This window comes from Candoia aspera, chromosome 1 (assembly GCF_035149785.1).
Source record: "Candoia aspera isolate rCanAsp1 chromosome 1, rCanAsp1.hap2, whole genome shotgun sequence".
Lineage (NCBI taxonomy): Eukaryota > Metazoa > Chordata > Lepidosauria > Squamata > Boidae > Candoia > Candoia aspera.
The window spans coordinates 285,060,912-285,079,797 of record NC_086153.1 but is presented as its reverse complement, the minus strand read 5'-3'; positions in this window follow the sequence as shown (position 1 = coordinate 285,079,797).

Genomic DNA, 18,886 nt, shown 5'->3' with positions numbered 1-18,886 from the left:
TAGGCCTAACTAGATTCAAACATGGGTCAGTATTTTTTAACAGAAAAGCTGATAGGGCTGTTTCCTTTGATGTTCTATTGCTTCTTCTGCTCTACCCTCTGGATCCTTTCCCCAGGATTCCCCAAATCTGCAGATGCTTTAGACTATAGCTGTTATTAGCCCTAGCCAGATTTAAGGTAGGGCCCACATTTAAATCTGCCTTTAGATGCTTACGACTGAAATATACTTATGCCTGAACTTTTCACCTTCTTGTTGCTTTGCCTTGCCTTGCCTGATACTGGTATGTAACACTGATTGAAAGGGATTGTAGAATTATTGTTACCATACCTGCTATAATTGAAAACAGCTGTGCTCACAGGAGCTATTATGTATTTAGTGTTATTATATTTATGTTAACAATCTGTTATATTCAAATTTAAATGTTCATTCTGATTGCATGGAATAGCTGCTAACAAAGAGAGAGAAATGAACTGTGTTAAAGTTGCTGTTTTCTGTGTGTTGTGCATCGTCTGTACCCCAAACATGCTGAAATACAACGTCTCTGGAAGTAAGACGAAGTACCAATTAGACAGTGTCAACAAGATGTCAGTGGGACAGTAACTTATAGCTGAGGCTGGCATAGGCTTTTAAAAATCTTTGCTTTAAGCTATGTGCCAAGTGCTAAAAAGTGGACAGATCCAATACTTTCCAGTCAAGACTAGAAGTCATCAAGTACCAGCTCTTATACTGCCCTCTGAGGTATATAATTTCTGTTTCTTATAAGCGTTACAATTACAAGACAGTTTTCACAAAATTGTTAGGTAACTGTGCTTGCCACATGGCTACACCAGGATATTTATAAGAGGTGTTCGCTTTTTGTGAAAGCAAATGCATATATGAATGAATGTAGTGGAAAGGATAATTCACCATCAGCTGCATTCAGGGATGATGAGTTGTTGAAGCTGGAATTTTTGAGGGAGGCAGTTGGGCTGTTTGATTTTTTCAAGAGAAAAGCTGTGTGCACATTGTGGGGATATGTAAATGCTCTGGTTTATTTTGAAGTGGGATAAGGGTGATGTTATTTGTTTTTAAGGATTTGGATTAAGATTACTAGGGTATAAAAAGGTTTATTTGGATGGTTTTAAGGATTTGATTTAAGGCTACTGTTTTGAATTGTTTTTGTTTTTTGGGTTTATAAAGATTAAGATTACTAAAACTGTTGTACTATTAAGTATAATGGCAAACAATTTATGTGCTTTTTAGTTTGATTCTTATTATAATAGACAGAAATTAATAGAATAGTAGTAGGAAGGGAATAATTAAATAAGTGGTATCTTTTGTGGGGGAAAAGTTGTTTAGGAGGCCTATATCAATTTTTTTCCTGATTTTAATATAAAGTAAGGGGAGTAACTGTACTTAGTGATTTTTATAATGTGCTAAAGTGGAATGATTTATAGAAATAATGTGGTTTTGGTTTAATATTGAGTAAGAGATAATGGAAATTTTTGTATATCCTTGCTGTTAAAAGTTGGAAGTCACACCTTTCTGTAATTTTGAAAAGAATTTTTCTGTTGTGTTTTCTCACCTTTTTAGTTTTTTTTTCTTTTTTCAACATTTTGTTTTTTTCATAACTTTTATCCTTGTCTTGAAACTTAATAAAATTCTTTTTTAAAAAAAGGGATGATGGGTTGTGTAATCCAAAACATATTGAGAGTTTAAGATTGGGAAAGAACATCCTACCATATCATTTCATACTGTAAAGCATGACCCTGCAATTAGTTTTGTTATTTCCTTATTTCAGATGCAATATCCTTAAGTATGATATTGTTGCTCATTCTGCTTTCTGTACCATTCTGAAAACAGTTCTTCCTTTAGCTATTTGATCCTATGCAGATAGGAACTTGGCTTGTTCTGTGAGCTCCCTATCACATAATAATGTACATACAATAATGCCTATATCAATATTCAGTTGGTTTGTGGGTAACATGGCAGGGCAAGATGATGCAGTTCCACTTTTCTATATGTCTAAACCATAGTTTAGAAAAGACCCATTGATATAATTGGGAAATGATTGTTGTTCTTTAATATTTTTTATATTTTGTCCCTGATTGCTTTAGGCACTTTAATTTCTGATATTCTTTAGTCAACATATTCAATTTCTCTATGAAATCAAATTATGATGAAATCAAATAATGTTTTATCAGGATCCCAGTTTTGCTTTAACTTGCCACAACAAGCATCAATTTGCTACATTCATACACACACACACACACACACACAAACACTTCTTCAGAAAAATAAAAAAGAATCACGAGGATTTAAAATTTACTTAGGTAAATATGTATTTATTATATTGCAACACTGGAATATTTTTACATCATACATTACATCATGCATTTACATCATGCATTCTGAAATACTGTATGTTATGATTTCCCAAGCTCTTTAAAAATACTTGAATATCTGGAAAAACTAGATATATAAAAGTCTGAAAAGTTGCTGTTCAGAATTAGAATTCTTTTTTTAAAAAAAATCAAAATAAAATGAAGTTCCGAGGCGCTTTAGAACAGCCTCCCACCTGAGATCTGAGGGATCCCTACCCTTTTAACCTTCCAGAGGGCTGTGAAGACCTGGCTCTTCCCACAAGCTAGGATGGGAGTGGAGCTAGGAGGATGTTTGGCCTGGTGCCTGGGGGGTCGGGGGGGAGGATGCTTTTGTTTTTAGCCAAGTTTTTATGGATTGATGTGAGCCACCTAGAATCATTATATGAGATAGGCGGCAATGTAAGTCCTACAAACCAACAAACAAACGAACATTCTTCAGCTCAATAGTTATAAAAGTGTTTTTAAACTCTGTGGCAGAAAAATGGAATTAAATTCCTTATTGTTACAAGAGAGCACTCTGTCCATAGTTAACTTACAAATATACTTACTCATGGGATTTAAGTGAAGCTGTTCATTGTCTTCTCTTCTCTGTCTCTCTCTCTTTCCTGATATACACTTACACCTCTTTAGAATTCCAGCTTCCTTCACTTAAGAGGCAACAAGACAACATGAATGTTACATCATATCTTTCTTGTGCCATGGCTATCACAAATGTATGCTAACTCCAATGAAAATGAGACTACTGGAATTGTCAGTTCCTTTTGAGAGAGAGGAAGAGCTCATCCAACTTGCTGTATTTGCGGATGGTCGCATTCCAGGCATTAGCAAGCCACAGACAGCCCAGCCCAGCCCAGCCCAGCCCGAGATATCCTGTATCAAAGGACCTGAGTCTCAGATTCAAGACTATCCAAATATTTAAAAATAGAGATGAACATTTGAACCAGAACAGCTAACCTCCTGCTTGTGGAAGAACTACTTTCAAGCCTCAGGTAGGAATATTTACTACACCATAAGCATGACAGAATATTGATTGAGATGGATTTCCCAAGAAAGGGTTATACTGAGGGAGTATCTTTGACTTGCTTGTTCTCTGATACTTATTACAGAAGTTCCAGTGACCGCAAACAATCTCATGCAACATAAATGATATCCACTGGAGGAGTTTCTTCCTGATTCTGGTAGAACACAGTCAAGAAAGCAATGAAATAAAGAAACAAATAAACCGGCTGTTATGACTTACATTGGGATAATACAAATCTAATATTAGTTTACACTTCTAATGTGAAAAACATTTTCTATAACAGCTACATTGTTTCTGTGAAGTTTCTTCCAGCCTTTCTGGAACAGCTTGAGAAAAATTATCGCTCTTCAGTTGCTTAAATGAAATTAAAGGATACAGTATGTGCATACTTGCCAAAGAATTTCCTATCTAGAATTCAGGCTCAGAGGCATATTTTTTAATTGATTCATTTATTCAATTTATCTACAGCCTCAGTCTGTGAATTCTAGGTGGTGCATAGATACTAAAATTAAAACAATTTCATCATGATCTAAAGTCCTCCCCAATAATACCAGTGCTGATGGCTCCAACTTGCTTGCAAAGGGCCTTTCAGAACAGCCATGTTTTTAGACCATGATGGTGGAAGCCATCCTCACCTCAAATGGTTCCAAAGGAGAAGGCCTCCCACAAAGAATGTTGGCCATCATGGCCCCTTCTTAAAGGAGGGGACCTTCAGCCAGTACATGATGGTTGTGCATGTTCTCTCGCTCTGTAAATAGGTTGATATGTCCAGAAGGATGAAAGTTTTGGTTCCCAAATAGTGTAACTTTTAGAAATGATTTTTCCTTCTGAAACATAATTGCAGAATTTAAATAATGTAGAATAGTGGTTACGGTACTGAACTAAGGTTAGAAAAGCCAGGCTCAAATCACCTCTTAATGATGAAGTTCACTAAGTAATAATTGTCTCTCAACCTAACCTACCTGACAGGGTTAATATGAACATAAAAATAAGAAGCATCAAGTTAGGCAATCTTGAGGTTTTTGAGGAAAAGTATATTTACTTTTCCTCGATAATCCCAGTTTAAAGCAATTCTATAAAAGCAGGGCTTATTTTACTCTATCCAATAATAATACTCTTGAGAAGCGCTGCCAAGTGTCCTGAGCTTAAACCAGCCTAGCAGTTAGTCATGACTGTTCACTTAATGAATGGGAAGTAAACTAGTTATAATTAGCTTCTTTTACTGATTTCTAAGGAACTGTTTCTAATTAGCTTTATTGGGGCCAATAATGTTAAATGGTATAAAATCCAGCTGATATATTGATTTTAATGGGGCTCCCTTACTGACAAACTAGTTAAAACCAGCTGCCATTCCTCACTAACTTTTCACCTTTCTTTCTGCAAAAGAGAAATTGTAAAAACAGACAGATTGCAGTGCACTCTTCATTAATGTTTGCAAACTGTCTTGAGAGGAAGATGGATGAAGCAACCTGCCTAGATGCTGTCACTGGCTGAAGATCAGAGATCTCGATAGCATAATCACTTATAATATCAGGCAACTTGAAATGTCATCTGGAACTCTGGAACTGTAGTTTGCATTAGGCGAGATTAGTTTACATTATGCAACTTTAAAATATATTGCAATGAAGAGATACAGCTCACTGCTTTGCATTCTGAATTAATGTCAACCTTCAGGTAACCTTTTCTGGGGGATGGGGGGAACCTACCCTGGATTTCAGACATTTTCCACTTTGTGAATTTCCATGCACTGGAATAATATAACACAATAGGTCAACCAAGCCTTATAAGACCAACCTTGATGGGATCTTAGAACTTTTTGTTTTATCCTTGCCTGGAAAGGAAATTTTCTGAATGACTCCCTAAGAAAAGCCTCCCTCTTTTGGTGGTATGGCCTCCAACATTCAACTCTGCTTACAAGAGACTGACTCTTATTTGGTTTGGCTTATTTGGCAATCAAATCTTTGGACTTCAGTGAAGGCAGATGTTTTGAAGTCAAATGACTTCACTTCTCATTAAAGAATGTTTTGCAGTTTGCTTATTTGCTAATCATGAGCAACAGATTTCTGCCTAATGGAATCCACATCTTTAGCATGTGAACTCTCACTGGAAATTGAAAAATCTCAAATTGCTGTAGCATATAATTTAAAAATATCAAGATATTTTGCTTCTGTTGTCATCTTTCCTGTGCGGCAGTCTTTCTTTTTTTTTAACTGCCTGGACAATTGCCACTATTTTTTTTTTCCAATTCTGCCATGACAAATGTGATGAGAAAAGAGCTGGTTCCCTGCCAAAAACCTACTCCAGAGTTCAATATCTGTTTCTTTTTTTGATTGTGTTCCCTCATTCCCAGGGGCTACTAGCTACCTTATTACCAGAAAGAATGACCCCATGACAGCACAACTGAGATCCAGAAATTCCACAAAACTGTAACCTACTCCAGTGGCTTTGGAATTCCAGTCAAGAGCAGTGGGTCTGAAAGACAAATGGATTTATGTATTTACAACCATTCAAGACAGGCATTCCCTTATGTGCAAAGGAACCTGCTTTATTTCCTTTTATGAAGTTTCTATTGCTCTTTTCCACATGACATTTATATTGTGAGCATCCTTAAAGTGGAGGCCTTTTATGTATTTCAGAATTATTCCTAGTTTGTTTACACAGTTTACTGCCTTTTTATTGCATACTATCCATTTTCTGACATGCACAACTAGACATAGGCCTCCTAGTTACTACCAACTTCTTTCTTACCTAGGTTAAGACTTTGGTTAAACATCGATTCAGCTTGGATCCCAAGCTGAAATGCAAATATCAGTGGGAAATGTAGCATTTTGTGAGCTGAGCTGCATCATGCATTGTTACATGACCATACCCACCATACACTTTTGTAAGCAAAGTTGGCTTGCATTACTTCAAAAATTTAGGAATACATTATTGACCTCATATATAGTTTGTTAAATATCAAAGAGCACCAAATCATTTGTTCCAGTAGGCAGATTCAAGATTTTGGGTACATTTTATGGGTGCTTTCACCAAATGGCTGCCATGAGGTGTGTGCTCAGTCTCAAAATATATATTTACCAGGAATCAGATGGATGAAGTTGTTTTCCATTAATCTCTCTAGACCTCCAGAGAGATTGATGGAAAACCACCTATTTTCAACCACCTGTCCTTTATGTTGGTTTTGTGGACACACTTCCAAAAGAAATTATTGAATGGTAGCCATCTACCATTTTCATTTTCTATGAATGTCTAGTTCTTATTTTACAGTATTAAATAGAAATAATGTTTTCATTTAAACTATTTTAAAGTCAAGTGAGACAGCAAACCTAGTGAGGACTGAGGGAAGTATCCATGGACACCTTCTTGGGGGTACAGGGATAACATATCTCACACATCAAGTTTAATCCAGCATCAAACTGAATCAAAGAGCCCAGTGAAACTCTACACACACAGTGGAAATTGTGCCCTTTTTCTGTTCTTATTTTGAAAGCACAGAAATCTCTGCAGGTACAGATCTAACATGTAAATACATAGGTGCTAAGGGATGTTGTGTGAGACTTTTACAGTATCTTCATTTATAATCTGCAGATATATCTACAAGCAAGATATTGTGTTATCTGGATATATCCTAAACTCTTCTCAAGACTGTGTCTGTTCAATTGGTTTGAAAAATAAATCATTCTGGTTAACTTAAAAAAATGGTTATGTGAATTAGATTTCAAGGGAAAAAGCAAAAGGGGTGAAGAAAACATTCTCTTTATTTCTAAGTGAATACTAGTTAAAAAGTTGCTTTTAAAATAAGCCCTACAAATGTTTCCCAATATATGAATGTGAATATGATGAATAGGTATGCAAAACATTATTGTGAACCTAACAATCATTCAATATTCATGGCATAATTTCTCAGTAGTTCACATGTATTAGTAGTCCACACAAAGCCTGTACATATTTATCCAGACATGAGAAATAAGCTTGGGATTCCCAAATATCTAAAAGAGATACATATGAAAAAATACACATTTAAGGGATATAAGAATCCATGCATCTTCATAACTATATTATGAAGCTTCCTATTGAAGAAAAGAGTTTTTGAGCATGACATTGAGTACATGCAACAGTGTGTACATATAATTGTCACGGCTATAAACAATCTATGATCAACATTTCCTTTCACAAAATATTGTGATTCTTACAGCAGCAGCAACAGTAATTTACATTAAATATGGTATATTCTCTGATACCAACTTTTCTGTATCCATAACAGTAAGAAAAGAGAAATTTAACAAGAGTAACAGAAAACTGTTACAAACCCAGGCTAATCTAGAAAGCCAGCTCAGTTCAGGAATATTCAGTAGCTTATCCCACAAGGTCAAGACTAGGCTAATCAACTTGGGCATTTCACTCAGAATAGTATGTAGCGTTATCCTCTGTTTAGGAATGTTATGGTATCTGGTTAACACAAGTAGGAAATCTAACTGCATATGCTTCCATTTGATCAACCTTGTGCCTATGTTATATGGATATACAATAAAATATTTAGGAGCAAATAAAATATTTGGGGAGAGCCAATTTGGTGTAGGGGTTGAAGATGCCAGGCTAGAAACCAAAAGGCTGTGAGTTATAGTCCTGCCTCAGGCATGAAGCCAGCTGCGTGACCTTGGGCCACTCTCTCTCTCTCAGCCCTAGGAAGCGGGTAATGGCAAACCGCTTCCAAAATCTTGCCAAGAAAACTGCAGGGACTTGTCCAGGCAGTCACCAGGAGTCAACACTGATGCGAGGTCACACACACACAAGAACAGGCACAAATTTGGGGAATGCAACTGCCCAGAGTCCCTCCTTATGGGGGGAGATGGGCGGTGATAAAAATTTGATAAATAAATAAAATTTAAACGGTGAGCTATTAATGTAGAATAATCAAATAACATTAGTCCAGACTGATATATTTAAAATTTCTGTCTTTAAAAAAAAATCTGAGAGTTTACATTAGTAGGAATGTTCTTGAGTGTCAGTCCACAAAAAAATGGTCTTTTAAATTCCTATAAACATTCTAAATGGCTTATGTCTGTACCTAGGACATATTGTCTAGATCAGGAATGGGAGCCTGTGGTCCTCTGAATTAACACTCTCAATATCCTTCATCACTGGCCAGGAAAGCTGTGTCTTTCAGGATTACACATAGCAACAATTGAAGGGCCATCTCTGGTCTGCTTAAAGCACTGGTAATGTAAGTCATTTTGATCAAAGAAGTGATATTTATTTTGTTGCTACTGTTTATTAAAGTAGTTTATTTTCAGTAACTGGCTTTGGATAAATAGCATATATGACACATGGTAACATTGATGACTATTGATTTCTGGAATTAGGTGCTTAATAATCCATTGAAACTGCACACATTAATATGCAGCTAGAAAGCAGCAACTTCTTGAAGGAAGTTCAAACTAAGACAGAAAAGAAGAGTTAACGTTTTCCTTGCCACCCAATATTAACCATATTTAAATAAGCCTGGTTGGGACCTGACAGTACTGACCCACATGTACTACTGATATAAATCAATAAGAATAAGACAACTGTATATATGAACATGTTTGACTGTAGTTTGGAATTCAGTCTTGCATATGATTATAGTTTTATAAATCAATCCTTCCAGGTATCAATATGGCAGAAGGAAAGATGGTGCAGGATTGTCCTTTGTTCCTTTCTCCAAGTTTCTTTGCTTGCTTTAAACTGATTCCCCTTTTATGGCATCTGAAGGGAAAGAACTTTGCTCATGGGCCATACTTAGATATATCTATAAACTGAGATAATTCTGGATCTACAGATCCTAATCCTGTCAGTATCTATTCCTTTTTGTCTCCACCAAGGTTGGAGATTCCATATCAAAGAGCCCAAAGTTTTAAACATGGAAGCTAGATATGTCTCCTTCCTTTAAGCAAAACACAGTGGAAAACAGAATCGAAGAGAAACTAGACATTCTTAACAATGTTGTAGATTTATTTTAGGTGATATATTAAATCAAAATGTCAGTGGAAGCCAAATTAAGTAACTCATTATTTGAAACAGAGGCTTGGACAAGGTGGATCCTTTGGTTGATCTAAGAGGGCTTTTCCTGTTTGTGGCACAGCAACTTATATTCTGTAGAACAATGGGACCATAATATTATTTATGTGATCTCTGATCGGTTATGATGATTAAGCAGCCCAGAATAAGCAGCCATCCACAGTTATAGCTCTTAAAGATGCAAGAAAAACAACAAAGATTAGAAAAAGAAATAAAATTTCTGGACTCTATGTTTGGATTGCTAGCCCAGAAATATTTAAGAACATTCAGATACTATTCTGTGTGTTTTTATCTGGAAATTAATATTTGTCTATCTTTTACAGGAGGAACTGTTGCATGAACTGAATTATTACATATTCTGTACTCACTGAACTTTATCCTCCTCCTCCTCCTCCTCTATATAATAAATTATACAAAGAGTACATTCAGAAAATCATGATTTTAAAACCAGGTTTATTTTTAGAAATCTACTTAATATAATGCCTAATAAACTTGCTTTGGAAATAACTTATCTAAATGTTGCTAGGGAGATTCAGCAGGGGTATACCCATTAATGAGAGTATGTATCACAGACATATTTGTATAAGTAAATAATGGCGTACTTGAATGGACTTAAGTTGTTCAATTGTGTTCAATATTCTCCTTCAGATGATTTCTGGTAAAGCAGGAGAATCAGATTGAACATAATTTGGTAATGAAAGTATTCAATAATTGAGCTAATTAGCTTGAACTTGTCAGTCACCTGTGACCTCATTTTAGTTATACTTCAGTTGAAGTTTGCCAAGAAAAGGAAGCAGGAAGAGAAGAGTTATAGATCAGCCTGAGCTTACATATTGTCCCTGTATTGGGCCCCAAAGTCTGAATTGTATTAAAATGTGGGATAACACAGAAAACAGATTATATCCTTGCAAGCTACATAGATACATAGACTGCAAATCTTGAACTGATTACTTGATTATGGCCATGGGACAAAAGCAATCTCAAAAGGGTTTTTTTAGATGTTCTTTGTAGACAATTGGAAGACCTTCTTAAGTCCTCTAATACCTAAACAAATTTTATCATTGCAGCAGGATAACATTTGAAAGTCTGAGTAGGCTCAGTCATAAAGACCCATCCCAGCCAATCAACAACATTCCTTCCCATCATAGCCAACTGTGACTCACATGGCTGCCTGACTTTCACATTCCATAAGGACCGGTGACAACATAAAAATAATAATACAAGAAGAGCCCCTACTTTGTCCAGCAATAAATTTGCTCACAAACTAAGAGTTCAAATCAAGAGAAGAGAAGCAATAAAGTTGTCTGGGTTAGATGAGGAAAATGTAGGATTGATGTGGATCAGGATGTGGTAGTATTATTTTGCAAAGAAGATGACTAGATAAGAGGTCAATCCAGCCAAACACTCTCTAACTCCTCCAGCTATTCAGCTGCCTGAGACCATAAGCAAAGATGCACAATAGAGTGTTAGAGTGAGACAAATTTCAGGTTTGAAGGGATTACTGTATTTTTTTTTTACAGAATCCAGAGATTCAGCTGGTTCCAGAATTCAAGAATTCTGACACCATGGATTTATTTTGAGTACCAGATATCAGAAGTCACAAACTTACCATACAAATATCCATTTCTGGTTATATTCCTTCCCCCACATCATTTTTGTTTTCAGCAAAATTATTCACAGCAGGTAGAGGTATGATTGTTGCTTTGTTCATGAATTGTTAGTCAGAAACTCTTGCCACTTTCCAGCAAATCATTTTAAGAACCACCAGGACTCCAAGATATATTTTCAGTCTAATCCTGAAATAGATAGTATGGGCTAGAAACTAAATAAGCAGATTCTTCCTTGAAGGTCAAGAGGAATAAGGATGTGGGGACAGAAGATTCAGAGTCTAATAGGAGTGGGTAGGAACAGCAAAGAATAATGTGGTCTGAGAAAACCACTCTATCAATTATCTAGAAACCACAGACCAAGCAGAAAACAAATGATGGTATATGTACTAATCTAAGCACAACAGTATGATGACTATGAAGACACAATTCTACAGATGGCAGTGTGGGACAAAATAGTGGTCAGAGAAGATGGTATGTTGAAGAATAAGACTATTAGGCAAAGGAGAAGACTGCAGACAAGAGATTAGGCTGTTCAGTCAAAGAGATTGAGATGAAAGTTGAAGAATATATTGAAGCAACACTTAAGCAAGAGGGACAGAATCTTATTGAATTAACTTCAAAGATTTTAAAACAGTGCAACAGGTTTGATGGGCCTTAGCTGACTGAATTTTGAAAGAAGAGTGCCAATATCATAGACTAGATAAAAAGTTGACTGAATCCTGAAATCAATATATTTATACTCATTATATTATATTTAAGCTATATTGGTATATTATTTTCTGACTTTTTCAAACAAACAAAAAGACCTGATTCAGGGAGAAATACATCTGAGAGGGAAATTTCATTTCTGTTTTAAAAGCGTAGTCCACATCCAATATACTGTTAGAAATGCTATTTTGCATTGTCAAAGTTTCTCCTTTCCACTTCTCAGAAGAAATGTTCCAGCTGGGCAATTGTTTAAATTTTAATAAGGGTACAGTCTACAATCTTCATCCCATAGTCAAGCAGAAATTATGTAAGATATTTGGTTCAAAGGAAATATCATTTTACAGCATTTCAAAAGAAAAAAAACCAAATTGCTCTGTAAGTTTTAAAAAAAGAATGAAGAGTGAATAACATATGGAATTGTTGATTATTCCAAGTCACATACTTGTATTGCTGCTTCAAATCCCTCATTAATTCACCATCTAAGCCACTCTTAAACTGATTTTTAAAAGTGCTCTATAGAAGATACAGACCTGTAAATGTAAAATCAGAATGTAAGAGTATAGTAAGAAAACTTTTTCCATCAAACACAAGTTAATTTAGCTTTTTAGGATAAATAATGCTTTATTGTGAAGTATTATTACTGGCATTCGTCCAGGGGGTGAAAAAAGACCTATTGGTACAAAATTGTGTCAGTTTCTACTTCCCTTTTTAAAAATTCAAATTTGAGACAATATAAATATGTACAATTTAATAATGATGTATGTTATTAGTATGTGAATATCAATAAACAGCATCTTTAATGACTTTGAGTACATTTGTATGGTGAGAAAAGTTTATAATCAATATATTTTAGGCCTGGATATACAGTATGTATCTGCTGCATCTGTAATTTCTCAGAACTGCTTATTTCCTTTTTTTTTTTTCATGATATGTTGCAGAATTTGCACAAACTCAGAATTTTAATGGTTTTCAAACATTACTGATTTTAATACCTTGCTGATATTTGCAGGGGATGGGAAGTATAGAAAAATTGGGATGTAGTATTATGAAAATTGATCCAGAGAGGGCTAGGATGAAACCTCCACTTAGCCATGAAATTTATGGATTTGGGCCAGTCTCTAGTTATTTCCTTCCAGTATGGTTGGGACTGTTTAGTGTTTCAGAACAGAAGGTGAAAAGGTGCTTTGGAGTATACAGGGCAAGCATGTAGCATTTGTATGCAATTCTGTAAAGCAATTGCATCTTTCTACCTTCAGCAGTAAGGAGTCACTGATCTGAGTTGGGCAGCTATATAAACTTGAATGAATGAATGAATGAATGAATGAATGAATGAATGAATGATACATTTTATTTAAATAATTGCAGGCAGGTGATATGTGTGGACTCAAACATGCTACAAAGCATATTTTTGCCTTCAGATCTGAAATACTACACAGCCCTAACATGCTTGTAACAGATCTATCAGCCAAAAATATGTTTTAAATGCAGAGCCTTTTGTGACATTGTGGAGTCGATATGCACCTCTAGATTTCAAACAGGATCCACTGGAGTAGCCTTTGGCATGAATTGAATATTCAGCCAGGTGGGTGACCCATTTATCAACCTATCTTGTTTCTTGTCAGAATGAAGTCCGTTTCAAGTCTATGAAACCATTTTCATCTAAGAATGACTTAAATTGGAGAGCCACTGCTCTCAGGCAACTTATCCAAAAAGAACATATCTGCCACCAGTCTTTATTTACTGATATTTCCCAGGTCTAGGCTAAGTTACTTCAAAAGTAGTTAAATGAACTTTCCTTTTATAGAAGCTGGAGCCATTCCCCCAACAGACAGTGACCTAGCTGGACATTCCTTATTAAATTTAATAAGTCATGAAAGACTATGGTTAAGAATAGAAATGATTGGCCAAACTCTGCTATGCACCTTGTTCATGTCTTGACTCTCCAACAACTGAATATCATTCATCAAAACTGGACTGAAAGATGCTCTGCACAATTTTGCTGATAATAGCACATTAATTTCAGAGTACAAGTCATGATGAATGTGTGTGATTTTACTCTCAAAGTACCTTGTGAATATATCATCAGGTATTTTACTACATGTCTTTTTGGCCAGACTACAATATGTCTCTTTTGCAGGAAAATGATTATTTCTTTGCCTTGTTAGTACCACAGAGAAAGCCTGATAACAATCAATTACATTCAGTCCTCCAACTTCCAGGCATCTTCTAGCTTGCTTTCCTCCCCCCATGTCAAGTAAATACCAAAAAGCCACATTGGCTATGCTTAGCAAGAGAGTTACTTGGGAGATCTCATGTCAATCACAAAATTATCCCTCCATTCCAGAAAGCAACTAGAACTTTCTGTCACCAGTCAGAAAATCTCTTAGGGCCTTCAAGAGTTAATTCAAACGCCCTCACTCAATAGGGGAAAAATGAAGTACTACACATCTGGCTACAATAAGGGAATAGATGTAAAACCCCTCTAGAGGAAAATTCACCTAGCGTACATATGCGTGATAGGCCATTGACATATGAAGAGAAGACCACAATTATCATGGTGGTGGTAAATTCTAATCTGCTTTTAACATGTCTATTGAAAGTCCCCAGGACCATCATCCTGTATATCTCTAACACTAAATCTGAGAGCAAAGCTGCCTAAGAGATTAAATGTCAATAATATATTTATTATTAATAATTTTTATTATTTTATATAATTATGTATTATAATAAAAATAATAATTATTATTAATACAAATACAGAAATGTTGGGATCTGTCCAAAAACTGCAACTCCAATCCATAAAGAAACACATACCTTTAGTTGCCCTTGCCTGTGCTGTAGTTTTCCCTATACTGAATTTTAAATGGTAAACTCCTAAGGTCAGGGATTCTGTCCTCTTGTTCTCGGTAAAACACCTTACTAATTGATAATTATTTCTTTTTGGATTTAAGTTAAATATCATCTGGACAACCGTTGGATTTAAGTTAAATATAATTAAATAACATGTTTTAATATTGCTAGAAAAGGGAACCATGGGAAAATAAGCTTTCTTCCTCAAAATAGTATGGTGCATCTTTAAGAAAATCATACCTTGGCCAAATTGACTTCTTTGATAATCAAAAACAAAAGACAATATCTACATTTATTGTTGACTGGAAACCCCTTATGGACCTTTTGCATAAAACAGAAAAAAAATGAACTTATGATTTATGGTGTTAATGATCAGACAGGATAGATTATAGAAAGAAAAGAGTCATGTTGAATAAGCGGTAAATTTATAATTGTACTTATAACTGCTGTAAAGAAGATCAGAAGCCACTTCTTTGTACCTTTTTCTTTATTTTCTATTTTTCTCTTAACTTTTTTCCTTTCTTGCACTTTCAGCTTTCTCTTTGATTTCTTTTTCTTTTCTTCTTTAGTTTGTATTGGTTTTTATCTTCCTTTTTAAACTTAAATCATATCTCTAAATATTTTGAAACCTTAGGCTCTGACTAATAGCAACTACAAAATATGCAAGCCATTAACTGCCAAGGCAGCATACTTACAAGGAGAAGCATCTTCTTTATTTCTCACTATATAGTATATGTATACAGAGGGTAAATTAAAACTAGTAGAAGGACTTTACATGCCAGGCTATCTTTAGAAATAAATCAAATTGACTTCAGTAGGTTTACTTCCAAGTAAATGTTCTAGCACTGAGTGTAAAACACTTAAAAAGTGTATCAGCTGAATCACACTTTTGTAAGGTAGATGGTTCTGTGGAAGATTAAATAGTCAGGCATCAGCTGAAATGGCACCCTTGACACATTACTCATCTTTAAGACAAGTTGGATATTTGACCAGAAGGAAAGCCAGAGGAGTCTGCTGTCACCTTTGAAGGTATGAAAACACCAAGAAAGGATGTGGGTTCCATACCTGACTTCTTCCCAGAAAGAGTAATCTACTATACTCCATGTCTCCCTCTGTGACTGAGGAAGGGGAAGAAGGCTCTTCCTTTCATTAAAAAAGAATGAGGCCATCTCAAGTAGCAAATCTGGGGAACTGGTTAAAAAAACAGCATGTTGCCCATTATGAGATGCATTATTTATTATTTTATGTTATGTTTGTTTTAATATATTAGAGGAAAATGGGAAGAGGCACCAAAATGTACTGGGCAAAATCTATGTGAGAAATGCAACCACCTATATTGATACTAAATTTGCTATTTCTTAGCATAACTCTGGCAGCACTGCCAGATAATGGAAACTTGCTGATAAATACTTAAGGTATTATCTCTCACTAATGGAAACTATTTTAGTTAATTAAAGGTTACCATGAAACAATCAATAGACAGACTAGTTGGTCAATTATCCAAAATCTAAAACATACGGCAACCTTCCAGACATTTGGGTTAAAAGGAACTCCACCCACAGAGACCCTGGCTATACTTTTCATCAGAATCACGGGAGGCTGCTTCTACATAAAGTGGACTAAAGAATGCAGGAAACTGGACCTTAGCATCTCATCTGGAATCCTAGATGCAGTATGCACAAACCAATGCTATTGGCTTGATTAAAGAAGCAGCAACCTTGCCCTCTGGTTTACCATTTTTATTTTGCTTTAAGTGGTTGGTTGCTTTTTTATATATATTCATTTGAAAATCAAAACCTAAACAGCAGCTGTGATCATAAAGTGACCATCTGTGAGAGACAGTCAAGATGAACAAGATTTAAACACAAGACAGGGTAGAAATAACTTATCTTTCAGTGTTGTGGAGCAGTTCCTCACTTGACTCCAAGTGAAGAGGAAAGCAAAGCAGCATAATGAAGGTGTCCAAGAGTTACAATGTAACTGGCTTTTCCTTCCAAAAGTTATATTCCTTCCCCCTTCGGGTTAACACAGAACACTGCACCACAAGGAAGCTCTGAAAGTAACCACCTTTGCACCTTCTATTAGGTCTAGGGTGGCAAAAATCCAAACAGCCACTAGATGGCAGAATAATAGTACAGAAAACCATCCAATGGTTGTCTGGAATTCTGCAGGTCAGATCTGGTAGCCCTACTTCATATGCCACAAAATCCTACTCTCCTCAACCACTCTTCAGGCCATCCAGAGTATGGGATACAGTTTCCAATATCCCTATTTTACAGGTGCAGAAGTGAGGCAGAATGCCAAGTGCCATCTTGCCTACAAAAATCCAGATGGCAGCAATGAGATAGAAAAAAATATCCCACCTTGTTCCTGACATCTAGTGGCCTTCCTGATTGTTGCAGCCCTACTAACTTCTCGTACTTGCAAATTGGAGTTTCACAAACCTCATCCAAATCACAATAAGAAGTAGCCCCACTTCTACTTACCTGGATGGGAGTAAATCCCATTGATCTCAGTGGAACTTTCTTCCACTGTTTAGAGTGTGTTTGTGACCCAGACAAGATTTGAACCTGAGTACAAACCCAAAAGAGCCAGTTTGGTGTAGTGGTTAAGGCACCAGGCGAGAAACCCAGAGACTGTGAGTTCTAGTCCTGCCTCAGGCACAAAGCCAGCTGGGCGATCTTGGGCCAGTCGCTCTCTCTCAACCCCTCTTCTGAAAAACCTTGCCAAGAAAACTGCAGGGACTAGTCCAGGCAGTCACCAGCAGTCAAAAACTGACGCAAAGGCCCAAAACAAAACAAATCTATCACCAGGCCACTCATGTGCTGCTGCTCTCTATGCTAGGCTCAACTGGGTAGCCGTGGGGGTGGGTCACTCTGGCTTGACCAGTGTTTCTTCTCTGTAAAGCCAGAATGAGAGCCAGCTGCCCAGGCGTTTCAGGTTTCCCATTAGAACCTAATTCCTATTTTGTGTGCAGGCATATCAGACACCCCAGCCAACGTTCCTGAGGTCATGGCATGTTTGCATTTGATTTACGTTCAGTAGTCCAGCAGCTATGAGGATGTGGGTTTTCTGCCTTGCCATTATCTCTAATTGCCACCCTGTTAATTTGGTTAGCTCTCCAGGGTGCCTCAGCTCACAGGGTTGCTACTCAGAACCTTCTAACCCCACACCCCAAAGCTCCTGTCTTGGCTTTGGGTTGCACTTTTTGCTACTTTGTACCATAACGGAAAGGTTGCTTCATTGTCTTGCTCCAGTCGGGCGCTCTAAACAAAGCACAGTCCCATCACCAGCAAGGCCGGGAGGGTAGATCTGTAGCAGAGAGGGCTCGAAGAAGGAGGCGCTGCTCCAAATTGACGACCCCCGGCGGAACTCTTGCTGGGGTCAACCCTTTGCTCTGCTGCACCAGCGGGTGGAATAAGCCAACCGCCTGGCCCTGGATCTCCTCGATTGCTCTGCAGAGGACGAAAGCGCGCTAATACCCCGGCGAGCGAGGGAGCGCGGACCCACTCTCTCGGCGCCCAGTCTGGCTCGCCCGCTGCACGCGCGTCGCTTGCCGGAGCAGGGAGAGATTTTAGGGACCGTCCGACATAGCCGCTCGAGAGGTGTGGGAGGCTTTGCACTCCCAAACTTCGCCGGCACTACTACTCGAACAAAAGCCGAGTGTTTCTTTCCCCGCTGCCGCCCTTCAGGCAGATGCCGCGTTCATGCAACAGGGCTTTTAGCAAGGCGGCATCTGACCTCCCCTGTCATCCCCCGCAACATCTCGTGGAAAAAAGAGCCCTTTTAACCCTTTCTTCCCACCCGTGTATTGTTTGTTTTCCTTCGAGGGAGGCTAGCGAGATCTCCTAAGGGAGCTCAGGATTGGCCGCGAGGTGAGGAAACGACAACGTTAATAAAAATCCCTCCCTCTCTCTGCTCAGAAAACCTACACATTGCCAGGCAAAGGTAGCAGATGAAGAGGCTTCTGAGCATGTCAGTTGTCGCTTTACTAAAAGCAGCTCGGCCAGATAAGAACGTGGCTTTCTGACGTCAGGTGTTTGCCCGTTCCTTTGGCCCGTAAAAAGAGGTTCCCGCCAACGCTTCCCGGAGGTGCGGGTCTGCCTGTCTTTGCGCTCCGGCGAACGCGGCGAAGGGGGCGGCGAGTGATTTCTTCCTCACTCTGGGCCGGTGGCGCCTGGAATGAATGCACGGGTCGACCATTTGGTTCCTGGGGATGCGCGCTGTTGCTGAGCCCGATCCTACGCAGGATGCAATGCTACACACATCTCCCTAGG